We start from the raw sequence: 17,213 nt of genomic DNA, 5'->3' as shown, positions 1-17,213 counted from the left end.
CACTAGCATATGGAGATGACAGCATAGGAGACTCTCGCTATGAAGATCATGGTGCCACTTTGAGGCACAAGTGTGGTAAAGGATAGTAGCATTGTCCCTTCTCTCTTTTTCTCTCATTTTTTATATGGTGTTTTTTTTCTTTTTTTGCCTTCCCATAATATATATATATATATATATGGTGGGCTCATTTGGCCTCCCCCATTTTGTTTATTTTTCGTCTGTAGTCTCCTCCCGATTTGTGGGGGAATCATAGTCTCCATCATTCTTTCCTCAGTGGGACAATGCTTTAACAAGGATGATTATCACACTTTTATTTACTTACAACCCAATATGGAGAACTGATAGGAAGATATGACTCTCTGAGAATGCCTCTGATAGTGTACCAGGACGTGCAATGATCTAGCGTGACATGTATCAAAAACATGATGGAAGGTGGCTTTGCCACAAATACTATGTCAGCTCTATATGATCATGCAAACCAATATGACGATGAACAAACTAGTCATGTGAAGTGACGATGGAATTTGCATGGCAGTGTATCTCAGAACGGCTGCAGAAAAGCCATAATAGGTAAGGTAGGTATGGTGGATGTTTTGAGGAAGATATAATGAGGCTTATGTGCAACAGAGCATATCATGCCGCGAGGTGTGGATGCACCAGCGAAAGTTGCACCAATCCTCGAGGTGAGAATGGGTTGTGCGCGGTACCGAAGAGGCTAGCAAATATGAGAAGGTAAAGATGCGTATGTCCAATGTGTCACATTAGTCATAAATAACTCACATACTTATTGCGAAGTTTTATTAGTTTTATCACACATCAAAGCACTACTCGCATTCCCCGAGGGAGGGGGTTGGTAGGAGTTAACCGCCGCGTGCCCCCGACTCGAGACAACACTAGGATTTTAACGAGGAATAAGAATGCTCACACGTCATCACCATGCCTCTTTAATATTTAGATGAACAACAAGTTAACACCCCCTTTAATCCCGACACTTATATGAATCAACAATTATGGACTTACACATTTTTCATATTACCATATCAATGTCATTAACTCACAATTTCTCTATGTGTGATACATGATGGTTTTGGTTATCATTCATTGAATGCCTATTATTTTTGGACTAGTCTTATCACCCATGCAAATTACCATCACTATTTATTCAACTCTCAAAAAAACATAAGTGAAGAACGAGAGCAAATTATTTCTATAAAATCTACACGTCATCGTGCTCGAAAAGATATAATTGAAGTACTAGAGCACGTGTCAAACTCAAAAGATATAAGTGAATCACATAGAGTATTCTAGCAAATCATAATGAAGGCGAGTCTCTCTCTAATAGGTGTGTCCAGCAAATGATGATTGTGACAAACTGAAAGTAAAAGAAAACAACGCTCCAAGCAAAACACATATCATGTGATGAATAAAAATGAAGCTCCAAGTGACATACCAATGGTTTGAGATGAAAGAGGGGATGCCTTTCGGGGCATCCCCAAGCTTAGACGCTTGAGTCTTCCTTAGAATAATACTTGGGGTTGCCTTGGGCATCCCCAAGATTAGGCTCTTGCTACTCCTTTTTCCATGGTCCATCGCAATCACACTCAAAACTTGAAAACTTCAATCACCCAAAACTCAACAAAACTTCGTGAGATCCGTTAGTATAAGAAACATATTGCATACTTTAGGTACTGTTATAAATTGATTCTTAATTTCTAATTGCATAATAGGTACAGTATTATAACTTATCCATGACTTATACACCCCACATATAATCCATAGCATCATCAAAACAAGCAAACTATGAAGGCAAGACAAAATTTGTTTAAAACAGAACAGTCTCTAAACATCTATAAAGATCCCACACTTCTGTAACTCTAAAAATTCTGAAAAATTAGTACAACGTGGAGGATTTTTACATAAATACTGTGTAAAATTTCAAGAATTTAGCGCGCTCCAGCAGAGAAATAAAAATTCTGCACTGGAGACGAAAGTTTTTGTTTTTGTGCAGCATCAATCATACTCATCAAATAAATTATACCAAAGGCTTTACTTGGCACAAACACTAATTAAATCATAAAAGCATAATAATTACCGATGAAATAATCATGTCAACACAAAATAATATAAACTAAAAACCAAAAAATAAGATAACTATTTGGTTGCCTCCCAACAAGCGCTATTGTTTTATGCCCCTAGCCATAATGCATAGTTTCAAATGTTGTCATCTTTGACACTGTGGACAATTTGTTCCAATTTGTCCTTAATAATTTTCATGTCACCACTCAAAATGCTGAGATCATAAATCTTTTGATCCAATGCATCAAATCGCTTATTTTGCATTACGACATTGCTATTGATTTTATTAGACCAATTGTAAAGCACTTTAAAATTGGTTTCCATGATAGCCTTAGTTTCTTTCATTAGCTCGGTTTCACGGTGAATAACCAACACGCTAGGTTCAATAGTCTCTATCTTGGGTTGCCCAAATAAAATGTTCATCATTTCATAAGTATGAAAAGCATTATTCCCAAGAAAATCTTTTTCAAACATGGAACCAAGGACACCTCTAATGGATAAAGGTAAGCCAACGTAAAAACTTCTAAGAAGTAAATTAATATGACATTTGATCTTAGATCTCTTTTGTATAACTAGCAATCTATCCCAAGCTTCTTTTAAAGTTTCATCACCCAAGCGCTTAAAATTTAGAACTTCGGAACCTTCTCCCAAGTAAGGGGGAAGAGGCATTTTCGCACAAGGACTAGACATGACTTCGAACAAGAGTACTAGAAACAAGCAAAGATAAATATTTTTGTATTTTAAAATTTTATGTGACAAACTAAATATAATAGAAAATAAAATAAGAACAAGTGAATGAAAATTTGTGAGAAGCTACTTGATAGTTGGTGATAGTATTCCCCGGCAACGGCGCCAGAAATCCTTCCTGATGACTGTGATCTGCGTTGGGTTTTCCGTGATGAGGAACGGGTTATCGCAGCACAATGCGGGTAAGTATTTCCCTCAGTTATGAAACCAAGGTTTATCGAACCAATAGGAATACCAATCCTCAACCGTCTTCAGCGACTGCACACAAAGAAACAAACAACTTGCACCCAACGCGGGCAAGAAGGTTGTCAATCCCCTTGATCTCGTTATTTGCAAGCAAATGAGGTGTGTAGATAATTGTAAATTGCAAAATAAAATAAAACACAAATAATGGTAGCAAGGTAATCGTAACGTTTGTAAATATATAAGTGAATAGACCCAGGGGCGTAGTGTTCCTAGTGGCATCTCTCATGGCAAAGGCATATGGTGGGTAAACAAATTATTGTTGGGCAATTGATAGAACGGCGAATAATTATGCAATTTTCACGGTAGTTATCATGTGTATAGGCATCATGTCCATAAGCAAATAGGCTTCCTCCTACCTGCACCTATTACTATTACTCCACTTCAAGAGCGCCTCTATGCTTGCCTCTCTATGTATTAAGTAAAAACAGAGTAATGCTTGGAGAACAATGACATGATGTAGACAAAGTAAACTCAATTAATATGAATAAACCCCATCGTTTTATCCTTAGTAGCAGCAATACAAAGACGCATCTTGTCCCCTTCTGTCACTGGGATATAGAAATTCGCCAGGTTGAACCTAGTACAACGCACCACTCCCATTGACGAAATATTAATCTATTTTGCCAAACTATCTCAATAGATCGGAGAGAATTACGACGATGACCATGCAATTAAGAATCATAATGATGAGAGGTGACTCAAATACTTTCCATGAATAATCTAAACATAAACCCACAATTCATCGGATCCCAACAAACACACCATACATAGTGATTACATCAGATACATCAAAGCGAAGATGCGATGAACATGGTATTGAAGATCATGAAACCCTAGCCCCTAGCCAAATCTAGCCTTTAGGTCTCAGATCTCACGCCCGCATTTCGTCTTCCAACCCCATCCGGACACTGTCTACGGCTAACCCGGACATGTCCAGCCGACCGCAAGCCTCGCCGCCACCGCCTGCGGCCATGCCACATCAGCGCCCCGGCGCCCCAGCCACCACGGCCCTGTGTGGCCTAGGCGAGGCCTGCCCTGGGCCTGAACCGAGCCAAGCCATCGCCAGTACATTGATACGTCTCCAACGTATCTATAATTTTGTATGGTTTCATTCTATTATCTTGTCAAACTTTGGATGTGTTGCATGCCTTTTATTTATTTTTTGGGACTAACTTATTAACTCAGTGCCAAGTGCCAGTTCGTGTTTTTTCCATGTTTTTGACCCCCTTTCAGAGGAGATTTTGAAATGGAGTCCAAACGGAAGAAAATCCCCGAAAAGATTTTTTCTGGAAGGGAAGAAGATCGGAGAACTTGGGAGCCAAGCCAGAAGAGCCCCAGGGGCCCCACAAGCCCCCACCCCGCGGCTAGGGGGCCGCGCCATGCAGGCTTGTGGGCCCCCCGGAGGTCCCCTGACCTAGATCTTGCGCCTATATATTCCCAAATATTCCCAAAAAAACAGGGGAGCATCGTAATCACTTTTCCGCCGCCGCAAGCTTCTGTCTCCGCAAGATCCCATCTGGGGCACGTCCTGGTGCCCTGTCGGAGGAGGGATTCCGACACGGAAGGCTTCTCCATCAACACCATGACCTCTCCGATGATGCGTGAGTAGTTCACCATAGACCTACGGGTCCATAGCTAGTAACTAGATGGCTTCTTCTCTCTCTTGGATCTTCAATACAAAGTTCTCCATGATCTTCATGGAGATCTATCCGATGTAATCTTCTTTTACGGTGTGTTTGTAGAGATCCGAAGATTTGTGGATTTATAATCAGATTATCTATGAATCTTATTTGAGTTTCTTCTGATCTCTCTTATGCATGATTTCATATCCTTGTAATTCTCTTCGAGTTGTGGGTTTTGTCTGGCCAACTAGATCTATGATTCTTGCAATGGGAGAAGTGCTTGGTTTTGGGTTCATACTGTGCGGTGACCTCACCCAGTGACAGAAGGGGTAGCGAGGCACGCATCGTGTTGTTGCCATCAAGGGTAAAAAGATGGGGTTTTCATCATTGGTTTGAGATTATCCCTCGACATCATGTCATCTTGCTTAAAGCGTTACTCTGTTCGTCATGAACTCAATACACTAGATGCATGCTCGATAGCGGTCGATGTGTGGAGTAATAGTAGTAGATGCAGAAAGTATCGGTCTACTTGTCTCGGACGTGTGCCTATATGTATGATCATTGCCTTAGATATCGTCATGACTTTGCGCGGTTCTATCAATTGCTCGACAGTAATTTGTTCACCCACCGTAATACTTGCTATTTTGAGAGAAGCCTCTAGTGAACACTATGGCCCCCAGGGTCTACTCCACACCATATTTTCAGCCTTACACTTTTTACTTCGTTGCACTTTCCGCCTTCAGATCTCACTTTGCAAACAATCTTGAAGGGATTGACAACCCCTTTGAAGCGTTGGGTGCAAGCTTGTTTGTGTTTGTAGGTACTCTGGACTTGACGAGACCCTCCTTCTGGATTGATACCTTGGTTCTCAAACTGAGGGAAATACTTACTGGTCCTGTGCTGCATCACCCTTTCCTCTTCAAGGGAAAAACCAACGCAAGCCCAATCTCCGTCAACGTGTCAATTTCTGGCGCTGTTGTTTGAGAAGTACCAGAAGGATTTCTGGCGCCGTTGCCGGGGAAGAACTTTTGTTGCCGTAGCAGAAGAATTTCTAGCGCCATTGCCGGGGAGTAAGATCAAGTCAAGAACTCATCCAAGTAAGTGTCGCAAACTCACCTCTTGCATTTACTTTGTTTGCGAGTTGCCTCTCGTTTTCCTCTCCCCCACTTCACCAATTTGTCTTTTTCGTTCGCCCTTTTTGCTTTCTGCTCGTCTGTGTGGGATAGTCTATCCTGATGGCTAGATCCACCACTTTGAACGATACTCCCGAGAGCGAAGTTTTCAATTTCAAACAAATTGAGGGAGAAAACTTAAAGGACGCTTGGTATAGGATTTGCAATGCTCAGAGTAGATCTACTCATAAGCAATCCACTACCGTCTTGCTTCGCAGTTTTTATGTGGGTATTTCTCCTTGGAATAGGTATATTCTTGACACCATCGTAGGTGCAAATTTATTCGGTAGCCATACCGTTGATTCTTAAGGAGCTGTGATAAATTTGGTAGGCTCACCCCCACTCATGGTTAATGGAACTACCTTAACTCTGGAACATGTGATGCGTAGGCTGGACGCTATTGAAAATAAAGTTGCTACAATTGAACTCATTGAGAATTTGGATAAAAAGATCCACAATCAAATCACTCAGCACGGATCCAAGGTGGGAATGGTTTTGAAAAAATTAAAGGAGAAGGAACCTACAGTTAATGAAAAGCTAGGTCATGATTCTGCTAGGATTGGCAAACTAGAGGATGTTATAACCAACTTGGGTTCCGCTTTTGCCGCTGTGCAGAATACTCCAAATTTTTCCCACAATAAAATCACCAAGTCTATCTTTGTTCCTAAAAGTAGTGGTGAATCATCTAGCAATAAAGATGAAAACCTCAAGATGATAAGTGATCACGCCACTTATGGTTTGAGCACCAAAGACGACGATACGTGATTCTGTCGCTTCTATGCCTAGCTAAGGGTGTTAAACAATAGCGCTTGTTGGGAGGCAACCCAATGAATTTATATTTATCTTTCTGTTTTATTGCGTCCACACTTTCATAATTCTATTGTGATTGTGTTTTTTGTGTTTCTTTTTGTGTTTGAGCCAAGCAAAGCCTTTATGATTAGTCTTCGTAATGGTTGTTTGATCCTGCTGGAAAAAGACAGAAACTTTTCGCTCACGAGATGATTTTTCATTTTTATTAAGAAAGAGATTTTGAGTTGATTCTTTTTTTTTCTGCTAATTTATATGCTTTTTCCCCAGTCCGTCGTAATTTTTTAGATGTTTTGAGGTACCAGAAGTATACGAAGTATACAGATTGCTACAGACTGGTCTGTTTTTGACAGATTCTGTTTTTGTTGAGTTGGTTGCTTGTTTTGATGAAACTATGGTTAGTATCGGGGGGGGGGGTACTAGCCATGGGAAAGTGAGAATACAGTATCCCATCATCAATATAGATAGAATTCAAGCTTGCTACAGTACCAAAAGAAGTAGTAGTTTGTTTTCTTGTACTAATGTTATCACAAGTTTCTGTTTAAGTTTTGTGTTGTGAAGTTTTCAAGTTTTGGGTGATGCTCTTATGGACAAAGAGATAAGGAGTGGAAAGAGATAAAGCTTGGGGATACCCAAGGCACCCCAAGCCAAATTCAAGGACACTAAAAAGACTAAGCTTGGGGATGCCCCGGGAAGGCATCCCCTCTTTCGTCTTCAATCCATCGGTAACATTACTTGGAGCTATATTTTTATTCACCACATGATATGTGTTTTGCTTGGAGCGTCTTGTACCATAGGAGTCTTTTCTTTTTGTTGTGTCACAATCATACTTTCTGCACACCTTTTTGAGAGAGAGAGAGAGAGAGAGACATGCACTCATCGTGATTTTGCTAGAATGCTCACCGTGCTTCACTTATATCTTTTGAGCTAGATACTTTTGCTCATGTGCTTCACTTATATCTTTTGAGCTAGATCTTTTGCTCATGTGCTTCACTTATATCTTTTGAGCTAGATACTTTTGCTCATATGCTTCACTTATATATTTTGAGCTAGATACTTTTGCTCATGTGCTTCACTTATATCTTTAGATCACGGCGGTGCGTGATTTGGTAGTTGGCTTACGCTATGAAAGTAGTCCCATGTGCTAGGTACCCAAAGAGGATGCAAAAACCTCCATCTTCATGTGCATTGAGTATAAAGAGAAGTTTAGATTCCTCTTAATTAGTTTTGAGACATGGATTTGGTAATATTAAGAGTTATGTTAGTAGGGTGTTGTGAATCTAGAAATACTTGTGTTGAAGTTAGTGATTCTCGTAGCATGCACGTGTGGTGAACCGCTATGTTAGGAAGTCGGAGCATAATTGATCTATTGATTGTCATCCTTTGTGTTGAGGTCGGGATCGTGCGATGGTTTACACCTACCAACCCTTCCCCTCGGAGTATGCGTTTAGCACTTTGTTTTGATTACTAATAAAAACTTTCGCAACAAGTATGTGAGTTCTTCATGACTAATGTGAGTCCATGGTATAGATGCACTTTCACCTTCCACCATTGCTAGCCTCTCTAGTGTCGTGCAATTCTCGCCGGTGCACAAACCCACCAAATTCCTTCCTCAAAACAGCCACCATACCTACCTACTATGGCATTTTCATAGCCATTCCGAGATATATTTCCATGCAACTACCACCGTTCCGTCTCATAACTTGTGCCGTCACTCTCATATTGCCATTGCATGATCATACTAGATCGTTGCACATCCCGGTACACTGCCGGAGGAGTCATCATCATTGTGATCTTTGAGCTGTGAGGAAATAAAAGTGTGATGATCATCATTATTAGAGCATTGTCCCATGTGAGGAAATAAAAAAAAAGGCCAAAGAGCCCCAAAAAGAGAAAAAAAGAGGCCTAAGAGCCCAAATAAAAAAAGAAAAGAGAGAAAAAGAGAGAAGGGACAATGCTACTATCTTTTTCCACACTTGTGCTTCATGTTAGCACCATGTTCTTCATGATTGAGAGCTTCTTGCTTTGTCACTACCATATGCTAGTGGGAATCTTCATTATATAACTTGGCTTGTATATTCGAATGATGGGCTTCCTCAAAATTGCCCTAGGTCTTCGTGAGCAAGCAAGTTGGATGCACACCCACTAGTTCTACTTTTGAGCTTTCATATACTTATAGATCTAGTGCATCTCTTGTATGGCAATCCCTACTCATTCACATTGATATCTATTAATGGGCATCTCCATAGCCTATTGATACGCCGAGTCAATGTGACCATCTCCTCCTTTTTGTCTCACAACCACCACCACATTCTATTCCACCATAGTGCTATATCCATGGCTCGCGCTCATGTATTGCGTGATAGTTATAAAAAGTTTGAGAAAGTAAGAGTGAGAAAACAATTACTTGGCCATTTCCGGGGTTGTGCATGATTTATATTAGTTGTGTGAGGATGATGGAGCATAGCCAGACTATATGATTTTGTAGGGATACCTTTCTTTGGCATTGTTATTTTGAAAGTTCATGATTACTTTGCTAGTTTGCTTGAAGTATTATTGTTTTCATGTCAATAGCAAACTATTGTTTCGAATCTTACAGATCTGAACATTCATGCCACATGAAATAAGTTGCAAAGGACAACTATGCTAGGTAGCATTTCACATCAAAAATTAATTCTTTATCACTTCCCTACTTGAGGATGAGCATGAGTTAAGCTTGGGGATGCTTGATACGTCTCCAACGTATCTATAATTTTTGATGGTTTCATGCTATTATCTTGTCAAACTTTGGATGTTTTGCATGTCTTTTATTTATTTTTTGGGACTAACTTATTAACTGAGTGCCAAGTGCCAGTTCCTGTTTTTTCCATGTTTTTGACCCCTTTCAGAGGAGATTTTGAAACGGGGTCCAAACGGAAGAAAAATCCCCGGAAAGGTTTTTTCTGGAACGGAAGAAGATCGGAGAACTTGGGAGCCAAGCCAGAAGAGCCCCAGGGGCCCCACAAGCCCCCACCCCGCGGCCAGGGGGTGCGCCATGCAGGCTTGTGGGCCCCCTGGAGGTCCCCTGACCTAGATCTTGCGCCTATATATTCCCAAATATTCCCAAAAAACCAGGGGAGCATCATAATCACTTTTTCGCCGCCGCAAGCTTCTGTCTCCGCAAGATCCCTTCTGGGGCACGTCCTGGTGCCCTGTCGGAGGAGGGATTCGGAAACGGAAGGCTTCTCCATCAACACCATGACCTCTCCGATGATGCGTGAGTAGTTCACCATAGACCTACGGGTCCATAGCTAGTAACTAGATGGCTTCTTCTCTCTCTTGGATCTTCAATACAAAGTTCTCCATGATCTTCATGGAGATCTATCCGATGTAATCTTCTTTTGCGGTGTGTTTATCGAGATCCGATGAATTGTGGATTTATGATCAGATTATCTATGAATCTTATTTGAGTTTCTTCTGATCTCTCTTATGCATGATTTCATATCCTTGTAATTCTATTCGAGTTGTGGGTTTTGTCTGGCCAACTAGATCTATGATTCTTGCAATGGGAGAAGTGCTTGGTTTTGGGTTCATACCGTGCGGTGACCACACCCAGTGACAGAAGGGGTAGCGAGGCACGCATCGTGTTGTTGCCATCAAGGGTAAAAAGATGGGGTTTTCATCATTGGTTTGAGATTATCCCTCTACATCATGTCATCTTGCTTAAAGCGTTACTCTGTTCGTCATGAACTCAATATACTAGATGCATGCTGGATAGCGGTCTATGTGTGGAGTAATAGTAGTAGATGCAGAAAGTATCGGTCTACTTGTCTCGGATGTGATGCCTATATGTATGATCATTGCCTTAGATATCGTCATGACTTTGCGCGGTTCTATCAATTGCTCGACAGTAATTTGATCACCCACCGTAATGCTTGCTATTTTGAGAGAAGCCTCTAGTGAACACTATGGCCCCCAGGGTCTACTCCACACCATATTTTCAGCATTACACGTTTTACTTTGTTGCACTTTCCGCCTTCAGATCTCACTTTGCAAACAATCTTGAAGGGATTGACAACCCCTTTGAAGCGTTGGGTGCAAGCTTGTTTGTGTTTGCGCAGGTACTCTGGACTTGACGAGACCCTCCTTCTGGATCGATACCTTGGTTCTCAAACTGAGGGAAATACTTACTGCTCCTATGCTGCATCACCCTTTCCTCTTCAAGGGAAAAACCAACGCAAGCCCAATCTCCGTCAACGTGTCAATTTCTGGCACTGTTGTTTGAGAAGTACCAGAAGGATTTCTGGCGCCGTTGCCGGGGAAGAACTTTTGTTGCCGTAGCATGCACCGAGCCCCTGCTCCTCCCGAGCTCCTCCCATGGATTCTCTCTATCCGAGCTTGCCCCATCGCGCCCCTTGCCGCCGGCGAACGCCCTCGCTGGAGAGCCCACCATCACAGAAGAGTCGCCGCCCTCCTCCTCCCTCTCTGTTCTCTCCCCATCTCACTCCTCACCCATGTCCACACTCTCTTTCTAGGAGCTGCGTGCCATGGCGCCATGGATGCTGCCGCTCGAAGCTCTCGACATTGCCGTTCTCCACTCCAGTGCCGGATCCAGTGAGATCCTGGCCAGATCTGCATGTTCCTCTTGCCGAATGCGCCTCCCGCGCCTTGCCTATGTCGCCCCTCATCGTAGATTGCACCACCATGGACCCTGCATAGGGAGGACGACGACGGACCTGCCGCTCGCCTCGCGTTGATCGCGCTTGCTTGCCCTTGCCAGGCCGCCAAGCACCAAGACCCAACCACGCTCAAGGCCGGCCCAGCCGCACCGCCCCCACCGCAAAAAGCGTCGATCCCACTCGTAGGCCACAAGGACGACAAGGCCGAGCCGGCCTAGATAGCCCCACCGAACGAGCCATGGCCCACTAAGGTGTGCTTTTGTGACATCCTCGACTTTTGCTACAGTAGTGATTGTAATTAAGCTACAGTGATCAACAGCTAATGATGCCACGTCACCGTTAACTTTATCAATGTTCTCGTGATGGTTGAAACCGAATCATAGTTCGAAGCTTCGGGATTAAGTCAAACGTGGAAAAGATTTTTATGTTGTTAAGATAACAACGTCGGGGAGTTATAAAGATTCCCTAACAGATTATAATATCAAGTCGGGTACTTTTGGAATCATTGATGATCCCGATATATTAAGAAAGGAGCTTTAACAAAATAAGTAAAGAAATATAGTAAATGAAAATAAATAAACAAAAGAAGGGACTAAAAGTATAAGTTATAAATTATAAAAGAAAGTAGGTAAGAATAGAATAATAAAAGGGATTAGAATAAATAATAATAATGAAAGGCAAAATAAAACAAAATGGAAAAAAAAGGAAAAAGAACAACCCCAACCGGCCCAGCTAGGCCAAAAAGGGCCCAACCGGCCAAACCCTAACCCCCCTGGCGACCAGACCCCCTCCCCTCGCTACTCCCTCCCCCCCCTGGGCGCCGCCGCCAGCCACCCCCCTCGTGGGGGGGCCCACCCCACCCACCGGCAGCACACTCCCTCTCTCTCTCGGCCCCCCACCTCACGAGAGCCCCCCCACCCCCCGAGATCCCTCCCCCACGACCCCTCCTTCCCTGCCGAGCCCCCATCTCCCTCCCACGTCGCCTCCACCTCGCCCCTCTCCCTCCCCAGCCGGCGGCCACTCCTCCTCCCGCCGGCAGCCCCCCCGGCGGCCACCCTCCTCCCGCCGGCGGCCACCCTCCTCCCGCCGGCGGCCTCCTTCCCCCCCCCCCCCACGGCCACCTCCCTCCACCGAGCCTCCTCCTCCCGCCGGCAGCCTTCCTTCCCCCGGCGGCCCCCCCACCTCGCGGCTTCCCTCTCCCGGCCGGCGAGCCCCTCCCCTCTCCCGGCCGGCGAGCCCCCCCTCACCTCGGCCGGCGCCCCTCCAACCTCGCCGGCCTACCAACAGCCCCGACCCCCGTCGGCCATCTCCCGCTCGGTCCGGGAGGGACCGGGCAAGGGAGACGTCATCATCTCGCCGGATCCGACCGGCTCCCCCTCGCCGGCACGTCACCACCACCGTCACCGTCACCGCCTCCACGCCGTCTCCACCGTCACCTTCGTGCGAACTCCGGCTTCACCGGGCCGTCACGTCACCGTCGGTGAGCCCCTCCTCGGGCTCCTCCCACCGTGTCGATCTCCTTGCGGTCCCGGTTCCGTTCTGGCAAACGGGGCCTCGATCCGTCGACGGTAGACTCCGGTAGGAGGATTTGAGTATTTGGTTCCTCTAGGTTGTGTTAGCACAGAGAGTTCTCTCTGTGTTAACAGAGAGAGATGAGTGTTGAGAGCTTTTGAGAGAAAAGAAATAAAAACAAATGTTGTATTCCGTATGTATGTATGTATGTATTCGATACCCGTATTATGTATGTATTTGCGTATATAGGCATGTGGAGAGATACGACATTTGTATGTTTATTTAATTGTGATTTTAAAATGTGTATTTGACCTTAGGTCACTTACCGGTGGGGCCAATGCACCCGCTGTCTATGACAGGGAGGCCCCACGCGAGAGTTAATAAAAATAATAAAAATAATGTTTTATTAAATAAATAAATAGATATATTAGTTAAATTAATTAATTAACATAATTAGAGTATGACACGTGGGTCCCTCGTTGAATTAATCTGATAAATAAATATTTAATCTTAATAAAAACTTGTGCCTATGACGTTCGGGACCCGCTGGTCAGTTGACCGGTCAACTGCTGATGTCAACATGACATCGCGATGATGTCATAATAGGATTTTATTAAATCATTTAAATCTGTTTTTAATTCCTAAATAATTAATAAAACTTTGAAAATTAATATAAAATAATCCGTAAGTCAGATCAAAATATTTTCAACATGAAAGTTGATCAGCAAAGCGAGACGAACCCGGATACACGGCCCGTTCGTCTGTCACGCGTCCCTAGCATAGCAAACATGGAACTTTTCCATCGTTTCCAGTGTAACCGGTAGTAGCCCGAGACCCGGAAAATATCGTCAGATATTCTTCCGACCCGTCTATGACGGATGTTCCTGCGTTAGCTCATGCCTAGCCTGCATATTTCCATGTCATGTTTTGTGTTGCATCGGTGCTATTATTTATTGTTTCTTCCCCCTCTTCTTACCGGTAGACCCCGAGACTGACGCTGCTACCGGGTACATCTACGACCCTGTCGATCAGTCCTTTGCCACAGAGCAGCAAGGCAAGCAAACTCCCCTTGATCATTCCTATATCGCCTATGTCTTTCTTCCTACTGCTTGCATTAGTATTTTGCTACTGTTGTAGTTAGCTCCTATATCTGATGCATAGCCTATTTTTGATGAACTGCTACTTTCAGTCCTGTACTTTAAATATGCTTAGTATAGGTGGAGCAGTCATCCCCTCTGACCCCGTAGCTCAGTTGCCCCGCTTGTTTTCAATTCTCGATCTCTGATCGACGAGCCAGACCCGACACAGCACATTCACCCCCCTTCGTTGTACGACGCTATAGGGATACTATCGGGTACCGAGGGTGACACCTCACTAAGTACTCCTGATGATATCTCTGTAGTATAGCTAGTCGGTCGTGGTTATCGAGGGTGATTCCTCTTTCACCATTCCCGATGACGTCTCTGTCGTGCCACCCCGCGAGTGTGGGACCCCCGAGGGTGATTCCTCTAAGCCCACCTTGACGGGTACATCGTTCGGAATCCCACGAGGGTGATACCTCGGATTCCCCCGATGTTACGACCACACAGTTACTCGACCATGTTACTGGGATCATTGGTGATTAGTTGTAAGCCGGGTGGATTCCCGTGAGACTGTGTTGTTGGCCTAATTAACATGCTAATGGATTTGGTTATTTGATCTGGGTTGGTCGGAGACCTTTTCGCACTAACCGGCTACGCAGGAAGAATTATGGGTACTCGACGTCGCGGTATCAGCCGAAGCTTTTCAGATGCCAGCAGTGTAGCGGCGCGCGCCCGAGTGGTCCCGAGATGCATCGCGCTTGTGATTAAGGGATGCTAGGACTGACGTCGGCCGCCCATGCCACGTGCAGGAGCGTGAAGGGGAACTGGGCCCATGAACCCTTTGTGCTTAGGATTTAGACCGGCGGGCTGGCCTCTCTGATTAGTCTTAGGTGGGGCTGCGACGTGTCGATATTCCGAGGCCGGGCAGGACCCAGAAAAGTATGTCCGGCCAGAGTGTTATCGAGCGTGACGGGACATGTGGTGCACCCCTGTAGGGATGAAAATTAACTATTCGGATAGCCGTGTCCACGGTTACAGGACGACTTGGAGTTGTGCCCCGATCTTTTACAACTACAATTGTTACTTAACTGGAATTAGTTTGCCTCGGGATTGCTTCCTCGCAGGGAGTCGAGGGAGGATCTTTAGGCGTGACCTCACTTTAATATTGCTGCAACAATATGACTATTAATGTTTTACCCCTGTTCTACTCTCGTCTATTGCTGCAAGACTCTGAAGATGCTAGTCTTCGATAGGACTAGGCCTTCTCTCTCTATTCTCGCATTGCTGCAGTCAGTCCACATATAACCCCCCCTTCTTTGATACTGATGCATAATTAGAATAGTTCTGATGTAAGACTTGCGAGTACTTTGGATGAGTACTCACCGCTGCCTTGCTCCCCCCTTGTCCCCTTGATCCGTTTGCTGCGACCAGATGATGGAGCCCAGGAGATGGAGGTCCCCGCCACCGACGACTGCTACCCCGACGGTGCCTACTACTACGTGGAGGCCGCTGATGATCAGGAGTAGTTAGGAGGTTCCCAGGCAGGAGGCCTCGCCTCGTTCGATCGTTGTATCTTTTGTGCTAGCCTTCTCTAAGGCACCCCATGTTTTATGTCTGTACTCAGATATTTGTTGCTTCCGCTGACTCGTGTGTTTACCGAGCTTTCGTATTCTAGCCCTCGAGGCCCCTGGCTTGTAATATGAAGCTGATGTTATTTCATTTGTGTCTAGAGTTGTGTTGTGATATCTCCCCGTGAGTCCTTGGGTTTGATCGTACGCATTTGCGTGTATGATTAGTGTACGATTAAGCCGAGGGCGTCACAGCTTTGCCCTGCGCTAAAACCCACCATGAGCATTGTTTGCTATCGTGCAATTAGTGCTCTCCATAGATTTGGCCTAAACATGTTATTTCCCATCTCGCGAATTTTACTATTTGATGTGCAATTACAGAATTGCACGAAAACCCCTATACATCATGCATATCATAACTCTCCAACTATGCATCTTATGTAAAAACATTATAGATAGATAATGCTTAGAATTTCGTGTAAATTCACAATACTCCAGTTTCATGTCTGATAAATATGTCTAAATCCACTGTTTTCATCAGTCTGTATAAATGCCATGCTAAAATGATTTATTTCATAACAAAATAAACCGTAGCTCCAAATTAAATAAACTTTGTATGAAAATTGATTTACTCTTCGTGTTCTGCATGTTGGTGTAATTTGCAAGCATATTAGAAATCATCTACATGCTCATATATGTGTTGCAAAAGTGCATCCCATCGCAATCGACGAAAACTGTTGTTTTGTTCAAATTTGCGTGGATGATTGCATCTAATCCGTAGGTATTTGGAATAAGACTCCTTCATGAGATTTGTTCTATGTGATGTCTACTTTCATGCCATGCATCTGGTTTCCATGTAAATCTTCTCTATCAAGTCAATATGTTGCTCTAAAGGTGCTATCATGTTAAAACTACTAATCTGTCAACGTTAGGTTCCATTTTGCAAAGTTTGAATTAAGCAAACCATGCCTCTTTTGAATGTGTGCCAATGGAGCGATTTGTAGTATGCCATGTCTAATTGTTGTTAGTAGGTTTTCCATGCCATCAATGTCATGTTTAGCTGTAGTTTTCATCATGCGAACTTGCCATACAAAATGTTGTTGTTTAGAGGGTCCAAAATAATTCCAAGTCTAGAATTTGCAATATTTTTTTGTTGTGTTTCCACGTGAATTGCCATTAATCTACAACCCTGTTATGGTTGGTCCAATGTAGTGAATTGTCAAGCATGTTATCATCTGTTAGTTTGTGCCATTAGTTTTCAAGTATAGGTTTTGCATCCTAGTTAATTTTGTTATCAAACATGTCAATCTGATTAAAACTATTGTTCCTTGCACCATGTTAATTTTCTAAGTCTAAGAAACTCCCTAGTTTAGATTGCCATGTTGGGTGGATGCTAGCCATGATTCTGTGCATAGTTTGATGTTGCTCATGTGGAGTTATTTGTAGTGCATCATGCCTACTGGCATGCTGTAAATTTTTGTGTCGTTATAAGTCTTCTAGCATATGTTTTTCTTGCTGCCAATATGCCTTCAGAATAAAATTGTTCTGCTAAAAACTGATATTTCCACCAAGTCTTAAATTGTGTCCAAGTAGTGAAAGTGCGTTATATCGACTAGAGGGGGGTGAATAGACGATTTTTAAAATTTCATCACTGAGGAAATTCCTTGTGAGGAAAGTCCTCAGTCATGAACTGAGTGCAACGAAAATAGTACAGTATCAGATG

The sequence above is a fragment of the Hordeum vulgare genome, chromosome 1H, assembly GCF_904849725.1.
Source record: "Hordeum vulgare subsp. vulgare chromosome 1H, MorexV3_pseudomolecules_assembly, whole genome shotgun sequence".
NCBI classification, from domain to species: domain Eukaryota; kingdom Viridiplantae; phylum Streptophyta; class Magnoliopsida; order Poales; family Poaceae; genus Hordeum; species Hordeum vulgare.
This window is presented reverse-complemented; position numbering follows the sequence as displayed.